Here is an 18,613-nt window from a genome sequence, read left to right as displayed (position 1 = left end):
CTTTTAAGTATGTTATTGTCCACCAATATTGATGAAACAATAAAAGGTTAATTTCTCCAGATATGCACAATATAATAAATAGTTTCAAAATTCTTTCCATAACAGTGTTAAAAAGTGGTCGAATTTGGTACAATGGTACAACAAAATTTGATTTTAAACTATGGAAAATAATTCAAATCCACAAGAAATTTTTCTAAATTTGCTATATTCATTAACTCATCTGTAAATTAATTCAAATTTATCCAACACACATGTGTGGTATTCTATATAAATGGTATTAAGTTAAAAGTGGTTAGAAATGATAGCAAAAGCAAAAAAACATAAATGTTGCTAAAAGAGGAAACAACAACATGTTCTTCTTCTAAAGACATTGATAAAAAAGACTAGAATTAACGAAGTCAACATCCTCCCTTAACGAGCTAAATAAAATTGTAATAAAAATCCAACATCATAAACAACAAACCCGAAAGCAACAACATAAGTAGAAGTGTATACAAAAGTATCACCAACCAACGCACAGTGGAAAATTTTGGTCATTTTCGGATCAAAAATATGTAACTTTTGAATGGATGAGGATTTGTAAAATTTGTTGTTTGTAGAATAGGAGGGACTTTAAGCTTTAATATGTATTTTTAATCATAAAAATCGAATTATTAAAAAAAAAGTTATGAACGGTTAAAAGTAAATTTTTTGATTTTTTTTGAGATTTTGTTTAAAAGTAATAGTACTCTAGTACCTCTAACTCACATATTTTTAAACAGATTTCAAAATTTAAACAATTAGGGAGAGGCATCGTATTACATAATTATGAAATTATGTAAGTTTTTATAAAATGTTTCGCATTTTTTTTATTTTTTTCGTAATTTGTCAAATTCAACAATAGTTATTTTAATTTTTTCTATGATAACCTATTTTTTTGCACAGTATTTTAAAGATAATTTTTAAATAATATTTTGTTAAGAACTAAATTTACTTTATATATAATTAAAAACGTTTATAAGCTATCATAGCAAAATAAGTTATGAAAAGCAACTAAAATCAAAAAAACTTCATAATTTTGTTATTGTTTTTTTTTCTTTTTTAATTTCTGTTTATAGGCACCAAAATGCAGCTAATTTTGATATATATATTTTAGATAATAAGTTAGAATTTAATTCTATGTTAAAACTAGATCGGCGGCAAACGGCGCCAATAGTTAAAATCCTAGTCAAAGTTGCGTAGGTAAGCCAAAAAACATTATATATTTTAAATGAATAAATTTAAAATCTGCTAACAATAAATACAAAACTCATTACAAAGATAGAATCTGGACAAGATACCCTTTCCAAAAAGGTATAACAATCCTAAAACAAATAATTATAAGTATTAAAAATACGACCTTGAATATTGTGTAATTTTAACTCCCCAAATCTTTAAAGTCGAAAGTAGTGTGTTCTGTCGCCATTTTCGAATACTTCTGTTGACATAATAACTATAATTTCTGCAAGTAATTATTGCTTGACATCTTAACTTTACGATAGAAGTTGTTTTATGGTTAAAAATCAGTTATGAGATGCATACACCTTATATAATCCACTGTGCAACGTACCCACTCACTGAGTCATTGTATAGTTAAACATTTATAAAAATCATTGTAAAATAAACATGCGAATGATGCACTCAATACAATAACTATAGCAGTTGCCACCACAATCGACGACGCTACTACATTGGAACAACCGAATGCATTTTATAGGTTGGCCTTCAATTGCAATTCGGTGAGGGTTTTGTTAAATAAGAAATATATACTTTTAGTTTAGATCTGAAAGGTCAATATTGTTGTTAAGTTTGTTTCAGTCCTAGACGCAAATATCTTAACTGGTGAACTTTAAGAGATTTATGAAAAATTCAGTACGGACTTAAAAGACAAAAGTTCATCAAAGGAAGTATTAAATTTTCTCTCATTATTCTCATCATTTTTGTATTCTAGTCTAATCAATGATTTTTGTTTCTTATTTGATAATTATTATGACAATCGTTGACATTTGTGTTGTTAACAGGTAAATAAGCGTTCTTGGTGACTACGAGTGCCAACAACATTCGGTTGTCTTCGAATCTAAAAGATTCGGTTAAACTTTGAAAATGTATGCCACTTAATTGTTCTATCAGTTTGTAAGTAGTAAAGTGATTGTGGTTTTTGTATTTCTTAGTTACTAGATTTAACAAATGCATTTGTGAAAAAGTGTTTGCTTTTTTGCAGATAAACGTTTCGCAGTATTGTTGTTGTTGATGTTTTATGGTCGTCATTGTCGTATTTTGCTGTTTGAAATTCTACTCGTTTTTTCCTACAGTTTCTTAGGTTTCATATAACTTTGCAGAAACAAGTCGAGTTTTGAGTTTAAAACATTTCTTAAGGTTTTCCACATAAAACAAGAGAAACAAAAACAAACAAATATTAAACTAAATAGAACTTTATATGGTCATCAGCGTCAGCAAGCATCATTATTCATATTGTATTTATATTCCTGTTTTTGTGGCTGCTGTATCATTGTAAAGTCTTTATTTGGTTTTGGAACATAAATACTTTTTTTGTTAATGGTTTTTTCTCCTATACCACATTTGAAAGATTCTTGTTGGATGGATGGGCGGAGGAGAGTGTTACATGTTCATGTTTTTTTACAAGACAGAGTTAAGATGAAAAAGTAAATACAACCGAAGACCAGTTATAATCTACTGTGGACGTTTGTTGTAACATAATGCTTGTTATTTCGGCTGCGAACGATTCCTTTTTTGTTTATTACGTTTTTTTACATTATTTTATTATGCCTAGAAATTGTTTTTAATTGAAAGTCACGTCTAATAACAAATTCAGTTATTTGAAGTTTATCATTAAACACACTTTTGTAGGATAATAGTTATTGCTAAATATGTTATGGGATACATTTTAAATACACTAAGCAAAATAATGAGTTATTGGAAAAGGTTTTGGTAACAAGTAAATTGTAACAAATATAGATTGAAAAGTCTTCTGTGGTAAGAATCTTTACTAGTTCTAATGAAAAATGTTATGACTCTTTGTTAATAAGAAAAATAATTATCATTGAAAAATAGTGCTACATTTGAATTTTGAGAAAAGAAGGTTTCTATTTAATGTTTCTTTTTCATGTTAAATTGCTTTATAGAGTAAAAAAATGCATATATCTATATCTCTTGATATAGGTCTTAGAGACATTCTGCTATCTTGAAAAATTTTCTAAAGATATATAGGTTTTAATTTTATAAGAATGTCCTTAATATATTCCTTAAAGTAAAATACTTATTTTAAATAATACTATTAAAAATGAGTACATTAGTATTTCGATAAAGAAATCCTAAAACTTAATGCAAAAGTCGTCAAATCATAAATTAGTTAAACAAAACTATTAAAAATAAGTACATTAGTATTTCGTTAAATAAATCGTAAAAATTGGTGCAAAAATCGTTTAATCGTAATTCAAGCGATTGGAATCTTAAAATCAAAATGACCTAATATAAGCAATTGTGATACGAATTGAATCCATAATGTAGCTACAATCAGCTTTTTACGATATATAGAAAATTTGTTGACTTATCAAGACTTTACAGCCTTTCAAAAAATATTCAAAGGCTTTTCGACTCTTTTAATTTAACTGTAAATAATATTAATATTTCTGAAAGATCTGTATGTTGAAGTTGATTTTTGTAAAAAAAATTGGTTTTGCTCTCATATGCAAAGAACACAATTTTTTTGTATTTTGTATAAAAACTTTAATCCGATTTGATCAATTTATATTATTGTTTCAGAAAATATTAGTGGTCAATTTCACCTCACTTACATTATTCAAGCATGTCTATTTTGGATGCATAATCGACTGGTGAAATCATATTTGCAATATATTCAACCGTTTTTGCTCTACAGAAAAATGTGCTCAAAATGCGAGTCTTTGGGTAGTGCGTCACAAGCGCTACACAAGTAGTGAAAATTTTCCAAAAAAAGGACGCCATTATTTTTATTTACGCAAAAACCTTCAGAAAAACTATGATACCCGCAAATCAAATTTTTGAAATTAACTCTAAAAAGATACACAAATTGCTCTTCAAGCTATTTAACCTTCGCTTTACCAAAGGTTTTTTATGTTCATGGTTTACCAATACCCACCCGGGTATACATATATGCGACGAACGAAATTTTAAAAAATTGAAAAAACCTTATAAAAAGTTTAAAATGTTTCTATTAAATTCTATAGAACTCTAAAATTTGTTCAGTGAGTACAAATTTCATTTAAATCGAAACAAAATTAATCGAAAAAATACCCACCCGGGTGGGTATTGGTAAAGCGAAGGTTAAAGAAATTTTCACAACAATGTTCTTTTCTTTTGGAGAATAATTTCAATAAAAAATTGAATATGTAATGAATTCAATAAAAAATTGTTAATAATACATACATACATATATATGTATATACATGATATTGTTGTCTTTATTTATCTGTCACTTCTAATCTATTCCCTCTTTTCTGTTATAATCCTCATAAACAACTATTAGATAATTTAAATTCATACATCTTTTGATCATTTTATCTATATAGAAAATCTCATCCAATTCTGTTGTTGGGAATATACAAAATGAAAAAAAATACTCACTATTTTGTTGAACACTAAACAATGTCAAACCACTTTTTCTTTATCACTTGACTTTATTTCTCTCCACATAATCGATTATTATACATATAAACTTGTTCATTGTTGTACATGCTATTGTTGTACTATATAGTACGTATATATGTATGTATATACATATATATATATTTAATACAAAGAGGAAAGACAAAAAATTTGAATTTTTATTTCCTTTACAAACAAAAAAAAAAGCGAAAAAAGCCTGAAAAAATGTCATGCATTGTTTTCTTTTCGATTGTTTGCCAGTTAACAACGATGAAGTTTTTACCCAGTGCAACTTTTTCACTGTTTCGATTGTTTTCTTCTTCAATTCAGTTTTTTCCAGTTTCTTTCTTGTTTTTTTTATCGCAAAGTTATGCCATTAGGAAGTTGTTCATACGCAAAGTACTTTGACTTGAATTTTTTCATTTGGCATAAATTTTCTTAAGTATTTTTATTTGCCTCTATTTGCATATTATCTTTATTAGTTTTTTTCTTCTTTAATTTAATATTTGGTATGTTGGTGGGTACATGTTGGTGGCATGTATAAAATATATATGTATATTTTTGTTGCATGTAGAGTATTACCAGCATTGTTATTGCCATTGTATTTTGTATTGAATATGAAGTAGTTAGTTGGAGAAACCAATAAGAAAAGTTTTTCAATTGTCATTGCTTATTGAATATAAATTGAAACACAATGTTAAGATAAGATTAATGAATTCATATAACACAAGAGTACAAGAACACAAGGACCAAAAAAATTATAAAGGAAAAGTATGAAAAATTATTTCTATAAATGCATTCATTCATTAACTGGAATGAATTTATTGGAGTTTATTAATAAGAAATGAAATATAAAACTGTAGTTTATTTTATAAGTATTGGTTTAAGTTATCCTATAATTAGAGAAACTTTTTTTTTTTTAATTATACAAATTTGTCAACAGTTGAAGTTTAACCATTAAACTGAGATTTTGGAAAAGTTTATAATTCAGCTTAGCCACCGATTTAAATCTTGTCAAATAACTTTTTTTTAAAAATAATAAAATTGTTTGTCTTAAAAAACTCCTTATATTTCATTATTTCAAGAAAATAAATGGAACCTGATAATATCCCTTAATGAAGAAATTAAAAAAACTTTAAAATTTTACTTTAAAATCTTTCAAAAGACATCATGCAATTTAACATTTTAAAAAATAAATACTTGCAAACATATTTATCTTTGTCTCTAAAAAATAAACTTTGAAGTTAAATTAACAAAAAAAACAAATAAATACAAAATATAACGTTTGCAGTAGAAACAAAAGCAAATATAAGCTTGTACGACGAACACTTAATGATATTTTATCATTCAGACGAAAACTCATTCTCTGTGAAAACAAACAATTCATCAACTCTTTCAAACACTCCAAAAAACTACATATTTTTTAAGAGAAATAGACGTATTTATAACAAACGGGGTACAAATAGAAAGGATTCTTTTATAAAACTCCATTATAAACAGAAAACAACATTGAAGTGCGGAAATTCATATTTGTAGTTGCAGGGATAATAAAGTATTAATTCTTGTGCCGAAAGGGAATTCGAATTCAGAATTCTTGTTCAAAGTAATCATAGGTCAAGTTTTATAAAAATGTATTTTTGACAATGGTTTTAAATTCAAAGGTGATAGATAAAACCAACTATAAAGCGGTATTTTTTTAAATTAAATATGCCAAAGGTTTATAAATATTATTTTTATGTAAAACTTTATTTCATGAAGTTGACTTTTATGAATTAATTGCCACCATCGTAAAAGATTCATAATTAATTTAGAGTTCTGCAGAGCTAGTGTGCGTTAGAGGAAATTAAATAATATGTATATTAGGGTGGTTCCATTTGTATACAACCAAAATCAGTCTGCTTACAAATGAAATAAAAATAAAATAAAAAAATCTTAAATTTTGTCGTTTCGTATCATTACAACAGATTCTTGTTTTTGGGTCATAACATCTATGTACAAATTTATAGACTATCCATCCAAAAACATGTCGTAATTATTCGTAATAAGATTACACCAAAAATATGCCAGGGTTCTCATTTTGCAATTCTCTTTTCTTTTTTGTAGTTCTATAGTTTTTCAGTCAATTCATTTAATACTTTTTTTATTAGCTTGAAACTTCAAATTTTTAAATTGAATTGTATTTGAAATTTTGTTTGCATCTTAAACATATTATGACTACGCGTATAGAACTTAACATTTAATGGTTGTACATAATATAACATGTTTACCTTTTTATCATTATTTAGTTGCTCAAAAAATAATTATGTTTCGTTGAACCATATTCAAATTTAGAATTACAATGAAAATATAAACGTTTACATTAACTTAAATATTGTTGAAATTAAATTAAAACCACTATTATATGTTTACGACAACAATATATTGCTACAAAGAAATTAGTATAGTTGTCGTAATCCAAGTTTTTTCTCTGCGTGCAGATATATATTAATGTTGTTAGTTGATTTCTTTGAAAACGATAAATTTTAAACATTTTGAATTAATACCATCTTTTTGATCTAGTGCGATATATATTTTTTAACATTCAAACAGAAGAAAATTTGATAAAAACGGCGTAACGCCAGCTGACTATTTTTTGCTCAACTCATGTTTTGCCTTGTGAAATGTCAAAAACTTGTTTACAAACATTTTTAAATTTGTTATAAGATTAAATAGATTATTTTATATTTAAAAAGTGAGTATTTCTCACCGCTTTATGTGCATAAAATATTTAAAAATGTTAAAAAAAACTATTTCATTTATAAAAGTGAGTTTTTGTGAATTTTTGTTTTGACAGTTTACACGGCTTGTTAATACATCTTGTTTGTAAGCGAAAAACGTATTATAAGTTGCCGTAAAAAACCGAAAATATGGTACATGTTCCACCTCAATTTGATCAAAGGGTTAGAAAGGTAGGACTTTTTAAGCAGATGTTCGTTCATGTTATTGTTTTTATACCCTTCACCTTCGTGAGAAGGGTATATATAAGTTTGTCATTCCGTTTGTAATTTTCATTTCCGACCCTATAAAGTATATATATTCTGGATCCTTATAGATAGCGGAGTCGATTAAGCCATGTCCGTCTGTCTGTCTGTCCGTCTGTCTGTCTGTCTGTCTGTCTGTCTGTCTGTCTTTCTGTCTGTCTGTCTGTTGAAATCAGTTTTCTGAAGACCCCAGATATCTTCGGGATCCAAATCTTCAATAATTCTGTCAGACATGCTTTCGAGAATTTTGCTATTTAAAATCAGCAAAATCGGTCCACAAATGGCTGAGATATGAGGAAAAAACCAAGACAACCTCGATTTTTGACCAATTTTTTTACCTATATCTGGATTACTAAGACATTAATATAGACAATATGGATATCTAATGATAGATATTTCAAAGACATTTGCAACGATGTATATAAGACCATAGTAAGTTGGACCTACAATGGGTCAAAATCGGGAAAAAAATTTTTAACCCGAATTTTTTTTTTAAAAAATAAAAATTGAAAAAACAAAAAAAAATTTTTTAAAATTTAAAAAAAAAAATTTTTTTAAATTTAAAAAAAAAAAATTTCAAATTTAAAAAAAAAAAAATTTTAAATTTAAAAAAAAAAATTTTTTAATTTAAAAAAAAAAATTAAAATAACAATCGAAAAATTTTTTTTTCCAAAAAATTCAAAAAACAACTGGAAAAAAAATTAAATTTTGTTTTCCTAAAAATATTTAAAATTTTGAAGTATAATTTGGTGAAGGGAATATAAGATTCGGCACAGCCGAATATAGCACTCTTACTTGTTTAAGTTCGTTTGTGTTATTGAAGTAGATTTTTAACATATTTTGTTTATATTTAGATCGTTAAAAATTTAACATATCGCTCATTTGCTGCAACAACGTCATAACTCAAAATCCGGGGGTTTTTAACTGAGTAATACAAAATATGCGCCGTTAAAATAGATTTCCAAAACACATATACAAAAGTAAAAAACAAATCAATTAAAGGATGCTTTTTGTGATAACATGTTTTTCTACTTTTTCGGTTTTTTCCAAAAAATTCTTACATTTACTAAAAAAAAAGATAGGTGACATATTTTTGTTGTTTTGTAATTGTATTTTTAAGAATATCGCTATTTCAATAAAACGAAGTGATCAGGAAAATTTATAAGTATTTCCATACTCTACGTACTCTAACAAAACAGAATTGCTACATGAGAACCCCTATATATTTTTATATCAGAACAATATATTATTGTTATATATTGATGGTGGGTATAAAATGAATATATTTTACATGTATTTTTGTGTGAAATTGACATCGTTGTGTGAACAAATGATGTATGAAAAAGAATATAACTTCAACAATTTAGCTGATTACTCGTGGACATTAATTCATATTTTGGTGTGACATATCCGCAATAAGACAACAAATTTTCAGTGTTTGGGTCATTTTGGAAAATACTTTACCCACAAAAACTATTTTTAAAATCTCCCTAAAAAAGTACATTAATTTTAAATAAAAATTGTGATTATTAAGTTAACAAAGTGAAAAATGTTGTTAAATTTTTAAAAGACCTTCATATTAACCCTTACCGCAAATAATTTGCTAAATATTAAGTGTTATAAAAACAAAATCAGTTGATAATATTGGAAATGCTATACAAATTTAAAATTCAACCTTGACAGGTGTTCATGAGGATAAAGCTAAATTTATTTTAATGGTACTCTATTGAGGTACAAAACTGAGTATTACTATTTTTCAAAAACTCAAGTATCACAATTTCATCATCTGTACAAAAATTGTATTAGATTTTTATGAAATACAAATGTTTTTTTTTGATTTACTGACGGTATTCCTAAAATGTTAAAAATAATTCAAAAACTTTTTTTATTTTCATATGTATCGGGAATGTATTTATAAATACAAATATGGAAAAGTAAAATGTGAAGAAAATATAAAGTTAGCAGAAAAATATTAATCAACAAACAAATAAAATATTTGTAATACTATCGTGTAAACAAGAGATGTATTTTTTTCATGTTTTGATAAATTTGTTCTTACTTTTTATAATAAACTAACCTCGATTAAAGTAAAAATGCAATTGTTTTGATTTTAAACGTATACACAAAAAATCGTGGCTGAAAGAGTTAAACTACAAAATTAACATTTTTTGAGGGTTGCCTTATATGGGGACTAGGGACAAATGTTGCCAGTTGCAAACGGAGTTACAAAATCCTCCATATTTTTTTAATATATTGTATTGCCATGTATTTTGTTATTGTATCACCCGTATGTGTGAAAAGAGAGTAATTTATTCAATTGATATTTCTGTCTCCTTCCGCTCTATGCATATTTCTCTATGGTGTATAAGCTTATATTTTTACTAAGCAACAGTTTTGGAATCTAATTCGGTCATCTTATATATAAAAAGTACGTTGGGGATGGTCTGTAGATGGTTTATGTGAAGTTTGCACGAAATTGGCATAGTGGTTCCGGAGATATGGCTGGACCGATTTTTATAAAATTTTCAGTGAATCTTCAGATTTTTGATTTTTGGTCTGTGGGCGGAGTGGCGTGGTAAAATCAAAATTTAAAAAATTACACTATACTAATGATATCAAGGTCAGTAATTGTGGGCAAACTTTTGCAAATAAAAAAAGTTAAAAAAAATTCAAAAAAAAAATTGTCAAAAAAAATTTTTTTTTCATTCGAGAAGTAACTGCTTTTTTTCATTCCCAGCGATCAAACAATGCTAATTTTAATTTCGTAGCTTAACATCATTCTAAAAATTTTAATTCACAGTGGTGTACTCTGAAGCGAATGATTTGGTGTAACAAGTTCGGTACATACCAAACTTCTGCGAAATGCAAATGAATATTCAATCCGTTGTCGACAAGGTATTCACAAGTCTTACAACCAACTACAAAAATTCGGATTGGCTTGGGAACGTGATATTTTGGTACCAAAAAATGATGATGTCAACAAGTGCAATGAGCGAATTAATTGAAACTGACTGGCGAAATAATGAATGTCAGGTCGGGGAGTCCGTGCGGACCGGGTTCAGCTAGTACCTTATATGTATTCGAAATAATTATGAACACTATTATTCACTTCTTGTTAATACTGGTTAAAGATTTATAGGTAAAAAGCATATTTTTACAATAGTCACTGTTCAATAGAGTTTTGGGAATTGCTTTATGAGTTTTCTTCTTAAAGTTACAATACTTTCTACACATACGAAACAGATTTATTATAGTTTTTTGTGAAAATAAAAAAAATTATCTCAGCCAAATTTTATTTTTATTTTCTTGATTTTAAATAGAAATTTAACCAGCACTTTACAATACTCTTATACGTAGCCTATTCTCTAATCAAAATTATTTGCAATTAACTAACTCATTGTTTATACATATGTCACTTTTGTTACGGAAAATCCTGGTTTTATGTGATGCCGGATGGTAAAATTTAATCTTTGGTTACATTTTTTTAGACCCATTTTTAAGAGCAAGTCTAATATATATATTTATACAATTGTTTGCCTGAATGCACGAGTGAATTTTATTAACAGTAGCCGTAGTTTCTAAATGGTGTTGGTGTAAGTTTTGCTACTACTGTTGTTGCTAATTTTATTCTATTATTATTATTGTTCTACTCTCTATTTTATTTTCAAGTAAGTACCCTGCAGTTCTAGGAGACAGTCCCGAACTAGTGATTTTACCCATCATTTAGGGTGGAAACTAGTTACTTAAATAGCTACTTGACTAGTTATTTCAACACGTGCGTGTCCTAAGCAGGTGGTCAATTGACCCTTTTTGATTACAATGAGACTGTCGGATAGCTGGTCCAAAGTTACATGATCAGCTAAATAAATAGTTATTTTAAAATGTACGGGTGCTAATTGATCAGAAATAGTCATCTCAAAAGATATATCATAGACAGTCCAATAAACAATAGCTTCCAAATAAACCTTCATCCGACAACTCTCCAATAGAATGTTTCTGGTGGTTAAAATAACTACTTGCTAAAGCACAGTAAGAAAATAAACGTTTAAAGTGACTACACTCTAGATTAGGGTAGAAGGGGGACCATAAGCCACTTTTTTTAAAATTACTTCTTGCTTCGGATACTTAGATCTATATTTTGCTCTTTTTTCTATATTTTGCTCTACATGACAGGGATTCATTCCTTGTACCTGACGAATGTGCCCCAAGGGCAGTTTTGAGGTTTAATGTAAATTTTGTTCGTACTTCAAATTAAATGATCGAAAAAACTATTGTGAACAATAAATGTTCACTATTATTGACATTCTATCACCAACCAATATATTTTTTGTATCACAAAAACTAAAGAAGTTAGCACAAAAAATTCACACGCTGAAATATTTGTACAGCTTTTTGAAAAACTACTAAGAGCAAATACGTGTCTAATGACTCAAAATATATATTAGAGTCAGCCAAGTAAGGGATACATTGACTACTTGCTTAACTGCTGGGATATATTTTCATTGCATGTATGGATTCGTTTTGTTTAAAATTCAAATTTATTTTTGTACAATAATGTGTAAACATGGTGGCACCTAAAAGCATGCTTTATGTTTTTGTTTCATTTTTGTAGTTTTTCCTTTTCCATCTTTTGTAAAATGCTATAAGCAATTTATAAATTGTATATGTTGTAATTACATGATGCAATTTTGATTGCTAAAATATTGAATTTTCTTGTAAACTATGTATACATTTTAAGTTCAATTTATTTCTAAAAATATTACTATTTTGTTTTTACAACATAAAGTGATTTAGAATCTGAACACACTCATATTTAAAATTTAATTCATATAAATATACAGACAAATCAACTAATAATTAAGGTTGTTTTTTTTTCTAATTGTGGTTCGAAAATTTTTATTTATTTCTATTTGTGGTTTTAGGGTTATATTTGTGTTATGGTTTAACATCATTGCTAAACAAGTATTATTATTGCTATTTGTTTATAAGTAAATATCCATTTATTTATAGCGAATGCAACAAATTATTTTAACACACATATGAGTGGCAAAAACAATATTTGTTGGTTGTTGCAGCTTGTGAAGGTTTCTCACATAAAAGTTTAAATGTTATTTTTTGGCCATTTTTGCCAACTTAATGTTGGTTTACCACAATTCTGTTCTAACAACACGTGGATATATGAAAACATTTGTATATATGATAGGCGTATCTTTGTTTTATATGTACGTTCTAATATCTATGCATACGTAGGTTAGGGTGGCCCTTAATAAACGAAAGTTGGATTTTGGCCATTCTCACCCTCTCAGATTGGTGAACATTAGTAAAAAATCATCCTGAAAATTTTAAGTAAATCGGATTCATAACTGTAAGGAAATAGTGCTCATTCGCCAAAAAGTGGTCAAATAATAAGTTTTTCTCGAAAATTTCAAAATTTAAATCGCAGGTACGGAAAAACTATAAGAGATATTTTAATAATTTTTTCATACTTTTATTCCCTATTATATTCTCAATAAATCCCAATGAGATGGTAAAAAAATTCTGAAATTTGTTTAACAATATTTTTAAAAATTTTAAAATGGAGTTTTGAAACTGCCTTTAAAAAAAAATTATTTTTCTGGGATATGCGAATAGGTTAACGTATCCCACGAAGACAAAAACTCATATACAAGTAAATATTGATATATTTTAAGTAAAAATTAGCTTTTATTTTAATATTTATCAAAATCTGTTAATTTTGTTCCTACATTTCTTCTTCTAGTTGCCTGAGACACGGTAATGGCCTGGCGAATTTTAATATCTTTAACATTTTTTGACCAATGTCAGTTTTTTATGTCTCATTAGAAAGACAGTTACGTACACATTTCTATTCTTTTAAACTAAATTGCAAAAGTAATTTTTTAATGGCAAAATTTTTACTGAAAAAAAGCATTTTTTCCCCTTGTAAATGCATCTCAAAACTTCAGAGGGCTTGCGGCACGTCTTAACCCCAACCGATTTACTTAAAATTTTTTTCAGGATGATTTTTTTACTAATGTTCACCAAACTGGGGGGTGAGAATGGCCAAAATCCAACTTTCGTTAATTAAGGGCCAACCTAATGTAGGTAGTATGTAGTTAAAAATTGTGTGAAGTGCGAAGTTTTTAATTAATATTTCTGTTGCATTTCGTTTTTCATTGAAAACCAAAACCAACATATAATTTGGTTTTGACAGCAAATGTTTAGTAAAAGAATTTTTTACATTTCCTCTATTTCTAATTTTGAAAATATGTAGCTTAAAGAGTCTCTTGTTGTTTATTTTGTTATGTATTTAGCAACAAAGTTTTAAATTGAAGACTGATTAGCACTTAAAATTTATTTATTTTTAAAAAACTAAAATAAGTTCTCTACTATTTTAATGCATTAAATATCAATATAAATAGTAAAAAATAAGGATTTTGATTGTAGAACAAAATTTCAAAAATAATGAAAGTTTGTCGGCTCATTTTTGAGCAAACTCATTTCAAGAGATGAAGCACATTTTTAGCTTGATGGCTTCGTTAATCATCAAAATGGTCTTATTTAGGGTTCAGAGAACTCACATGTTAATGTTGTGGATAACAAAGTGGTACTAAATCTGTATCTTTTAAACTACGAATAGTAGAGGAGTTCGTAAGATTTCAGTAAGTTATATTTTGACAAAACTATGTAGAGCTTACAACTTGTTCAAATATGAACAGTCTGGAAGATACATAAAATCCTATTTATTTCACTAAATTAACTCTTATGCTTCAAATAATATTTAACTTTAAATTTTCGTTTTTTTCTTTGACTTTATTTTGTTTTCGCAAAAATCTTGGGTAATATCTGATCAAAAATGTTTCAATATAAATAATAAAACTAACACGTAAGAGTTTTGATTGACATAAAAATGATATTAAAATTTATTTTCAAAAATCAATTATTTCTATTATTCATAATAAACATAACCATATATTTAAATTTCTAAAATTATTACGAAACCTTAAAATAACATTAAAAAAATAAATGTAAACAATAGAAGATTTTAAGCAAATAGTTCATGGAATATTTGGTAATATATGAGAATAATCCTGAAAAAAGGAACTTGTATTTTTTAATTGTTATGAATGAAATGTAAATTATTATACATATTTTTTCAGCTTCACCACTATAGAAAGTATAGAAACCCGCTAATGAAAAAAACAAAGTTTGAGAACCGGAAGTTACATTTTGTTAACACGAAAATAAATATTCCATTCATAAATTTTTAGTTGAGCCCAGTTTTCACATGCTTGCAATTTTATTTAACGACTAGGTTATTTTTATTATTAAAAACTCTCTTCATGTGAAAAAAATTTGTAAATTGAAATTTATAGTTATTATTTTTTTTTTTTTCATTTATATTTAATAAATTTTTGTTTAAGCATTTTATGTGTGCTGTTTTAGTCTTCACAAGTGCAGATACATGTGTAATTGCATAAAATGTTTATATTTGTTGTGGTTGTTATTTATTTTTAATGCTTTTTAATTATAGAAATTAAACTAACAATATGAATATTTATTTATAACTATAAAATGATTTGCCTGTTTTAAATAAACACCACGATTTATGCTGTTTTTTTATTGGCTGCTGTGTTTTTCACGCCAGCAACCAAATACAAAAAATGTGATGAAAGGTTTATTAAACCTAAGAGAACCAAAATAATGAAATGAAGGAAATTTAAAGAGCTAAAAGAAGGTTTTTATGTGATAAAATATAAACAAATATTTTAGTCGAAAGCGGTTTTACCGTTTCGACTCGGTAGTCAATGAATTAGTCATTAAAAGGAGGTATGCTGAAGCATTTAATCCAAGTTCTCCTAAAAACGAAATGTGAAATCCATGAAATGTTTATACTTCTTCAGAGTTTTAAATTTTCGTATTTACCTTGGTGGAGATTTTTCGAAATATATTGTCCAGTTGATCATGTTCTTTTAACGCGTGGTGCGTATCAACATCATAATCACATTACAATGAAATATGTTGCCGAAAAACCGAAAGTTTTTTATGTTACTTGGAACGCTGAACGAGCTTTTTCCGTAATTATACGACAAGTGTTAGCATTAATTTAGTTAAAAAAAAATTTTAAATTTTTTGTTTTTAAAAAGTTCAAAAATAAAAATACAAAACAAACCACATATTGTATATAGTTAAATATATGACAAACAAAATTAGCTAATTTGCTAATGAAAATATTCTTTCAGAAGAAATATATAAATGGAAGTCATGAAGGAGATTTTTGTCGAAGATCCTTAGTATTTAGTATAGATTTGATTTCCGCCAGATCATTGATGTTTGATACTTGAAATTTCTTGGTTGCTCATAATCTTGAATACTCAGGAATACAGTACTTGTCACGCACTTCCATAGTAAATCCAAAATATTCAAAATACACTTGCTTACTGAACTTTGATATACTTTACCAAAACAGTTGGAATTGATTCTACACATATTTCTTTACAAAATTTTAACGTCTTACCCCCATAGTTGGGGGTAGTGCACTAATTTTTAACTATCACTAATAGTTAGTGGTAGTGTAAAATATTTCACTAATTTTTTTAATGTTTAGTGATGAGTTGAAAAATATAAGCCTCACTCAATAATAGTGATAGTGTAGTTAAAATTTTTTAACTAATAATATTTTGAAAATAGTTAAAATATTTTTTTTGCAGCCTAATGAATTAATTTTTTCTACACTAAAATTTTTAGTTAAAAAAATATTCCTGCACTATTTTTTTCAACAAAGAAATGTTTTACTCTATTCATAGTTTAAGTTAATATATTTAAGGAAAAAACGTAAAAGCGGTATATAAATATACAAATTACAATAAAAAGAGAAATAAGCAATTACACATAAAATAATTAGCGACTATTGGCTTTAAGTAAAACAAGCTTTTCGAAATTCGAATCACTTAATTTATTTCTCGGAGGAGAATCCACCATTCCACTAAAAGAAAATAAACGCTCTACTGGAGCAGAAGAAGCCAAAGGCGTGTTAAATTTAAAAAACATTTGCCTTATTATTGGATATTTTTTGAGACTGCAAATATCAGTGTCCGAGCTTAAAAGGAATGCACGTATTTCACTATGCCATCTTTCTGAACAAAGGTTGAAGGTCCTAATATTGAAGATGTTAATAAACTAAGTAATTTCTTCAATAACTTTTTCACTTACTGTCAATTTCCCCAAAATCTAAGAATCCTACATTATCAGTGTTTTTTTGTGTTATTATTTCTTCGGATGCTGAAAAACACTTTGAAGCTTGCTCAACAAACATCTGTATATTTAATATTCTAGTTTAAACTGGAATAACTTCACGATCACTAATTTTGAATATATTAGTGCAAAGAAAATTATTGAAGCTTTTTTTTAGTTATTGTTAAATTTTTTAACTATTTGAGTTTAGTGCTTATTTCTACACTACCACTCAATTGATTTATAGTTAAAAAAATATCACTATCACTAAAAAATATTAGTGATAAAAATATAAGCTTCACTACCACTAAAGCTGATGAAAATTAGTTAAAACTATATTTTTTAAAATAATATTTAGTGCTAGTGAAATGTTGATTGCACTCAACATTTAGTGCACTACCCCCAACTCTGCTTACCCCCATTTACTCAATATCTGGTTATCGTTTTTCGTAACGATAAACCTCCAATTAACATTTTTTTTGTATGAGAACTGTCAGTTTATCGTCACAATAAAAAATAACCAGAGATTGAGAAAATGGGGGTTAGAATATTTAGTACAAAAATATGATTATTATCTGTAACATAAAAATGCGAGTTACAATGATCTATTCAACACAACAAATTTAATTTGGTCCCTTGTGATCCACGGGAGTTTTTTCCCTTTTCGTTTTTTAACATAGAATTTTAATAGGAAAAATGAGAATAGGGAAAAAACTCCCGGGGAATTTTTTTTTATAATTGGGCTGTATAATTGCATTTTATAAGATTACCATGTTCATTAGGTAATTGTAAACGAATTCTGTGATAGTAACTGTTACTGTTCTGTCTACCATGCCCAAACATATTTTTCTGTTTTAAGCTAATGAAGGATATTTAAATTATAATTAGTATTTACTTAAAGGATTTTGCACAGATTCAATTGTATTTATGACCAAAATCAGTTTTGCTTTATAAGCAGCTTATATTAATATTTGATTTTAAACAATAATTATTGTTCTGATATGACTTAATGGGTTAATAAGCATTTATATTTACAACTTTTTATACATTTATAATGGATTTAATATCTCATGTATTTATAAAACACAAATATTTGTCGAAAAAAAACGAATTAAACAAATATATGTATATAGCATGTATGTATTAAATGATAATGTGTTTATGCATTTAAGGCTTTTTGTTAAATTAAACATTAAACAAAAAAAAAAAAAACAGGTTGATGTGAAGAGTTGAAATTGTAAATGAAAAAAGTCATAATATAATAAATAAATCAATTGATACGTTAATTAGTAGTGTTAAAATATAAACTGAATAATTAAATTTTTAATGAAAATCGAGTCCAAATTGGTTATTTTTATGCAACATAAATGAAATGCCCATTTATAAAGTATAAAAATAAAGAAAATTAGTTTAATTAATTTACATTATATTTATTAATGATAAAAACAATATTTTAATGATGCTGTGTTATAGAGTAAAATTAATTGAGATTTTGTTGATATTATTGGACTTGTACATTTAATGCGATTTTTTTTTTTGTAAAGTGGAATTAATTTAATAAAATATTTATGCATATATACAATTTGCTATAACTTACCTTAAATTATGTATTTAAATTATATGAAATGCATATAATAACGTTGCGTTGATATTGTTGTTTATTGTTGTGGTTAACTGTAATTATAAAGATAGAAAAAAAT

General features: G+C 26.7%; 1 protein-coding gene across 2 annotated transcripts in view; it reads right to left on the bottom strand.

The window, feature by feature from the left end:
- Positions 1-18,613, bottom strand: part of LOC135963674 (protein toll-like) — a 235,536-nt gene that overhangs the window by 58,038 nt on the left and 158,885 nt on the right. For both annotated transcript variants that reach the window (XM_065515621.1, XM_065515620.1), the window contains exon 5: positions 18,511-18,587. The gene's annotated coding sequence lies outside the window, so the exon portion shown is untranslated. The remainder of the gene's footprint in view (positions 1-18,510; positions 18,588-18,613) is intronic.

The sequence above is a fragment of the Calliphora vicina genome, chromosome 1 (assembly GCF_958450345.1).
Source record: "Calliphora vicina chromosome 1, idCalVici1.1, whole genome shotgun sequence".
Taxonomy (NCBI): Eukaryota; Metazoa; Arthropoda; class Insecta; order Diptera; family Calliphoridae; genus Calliphora; species Calliphora vicina.
This window is presented reverse-complemented; position numbering and strand designations above follow the sequence as displayed.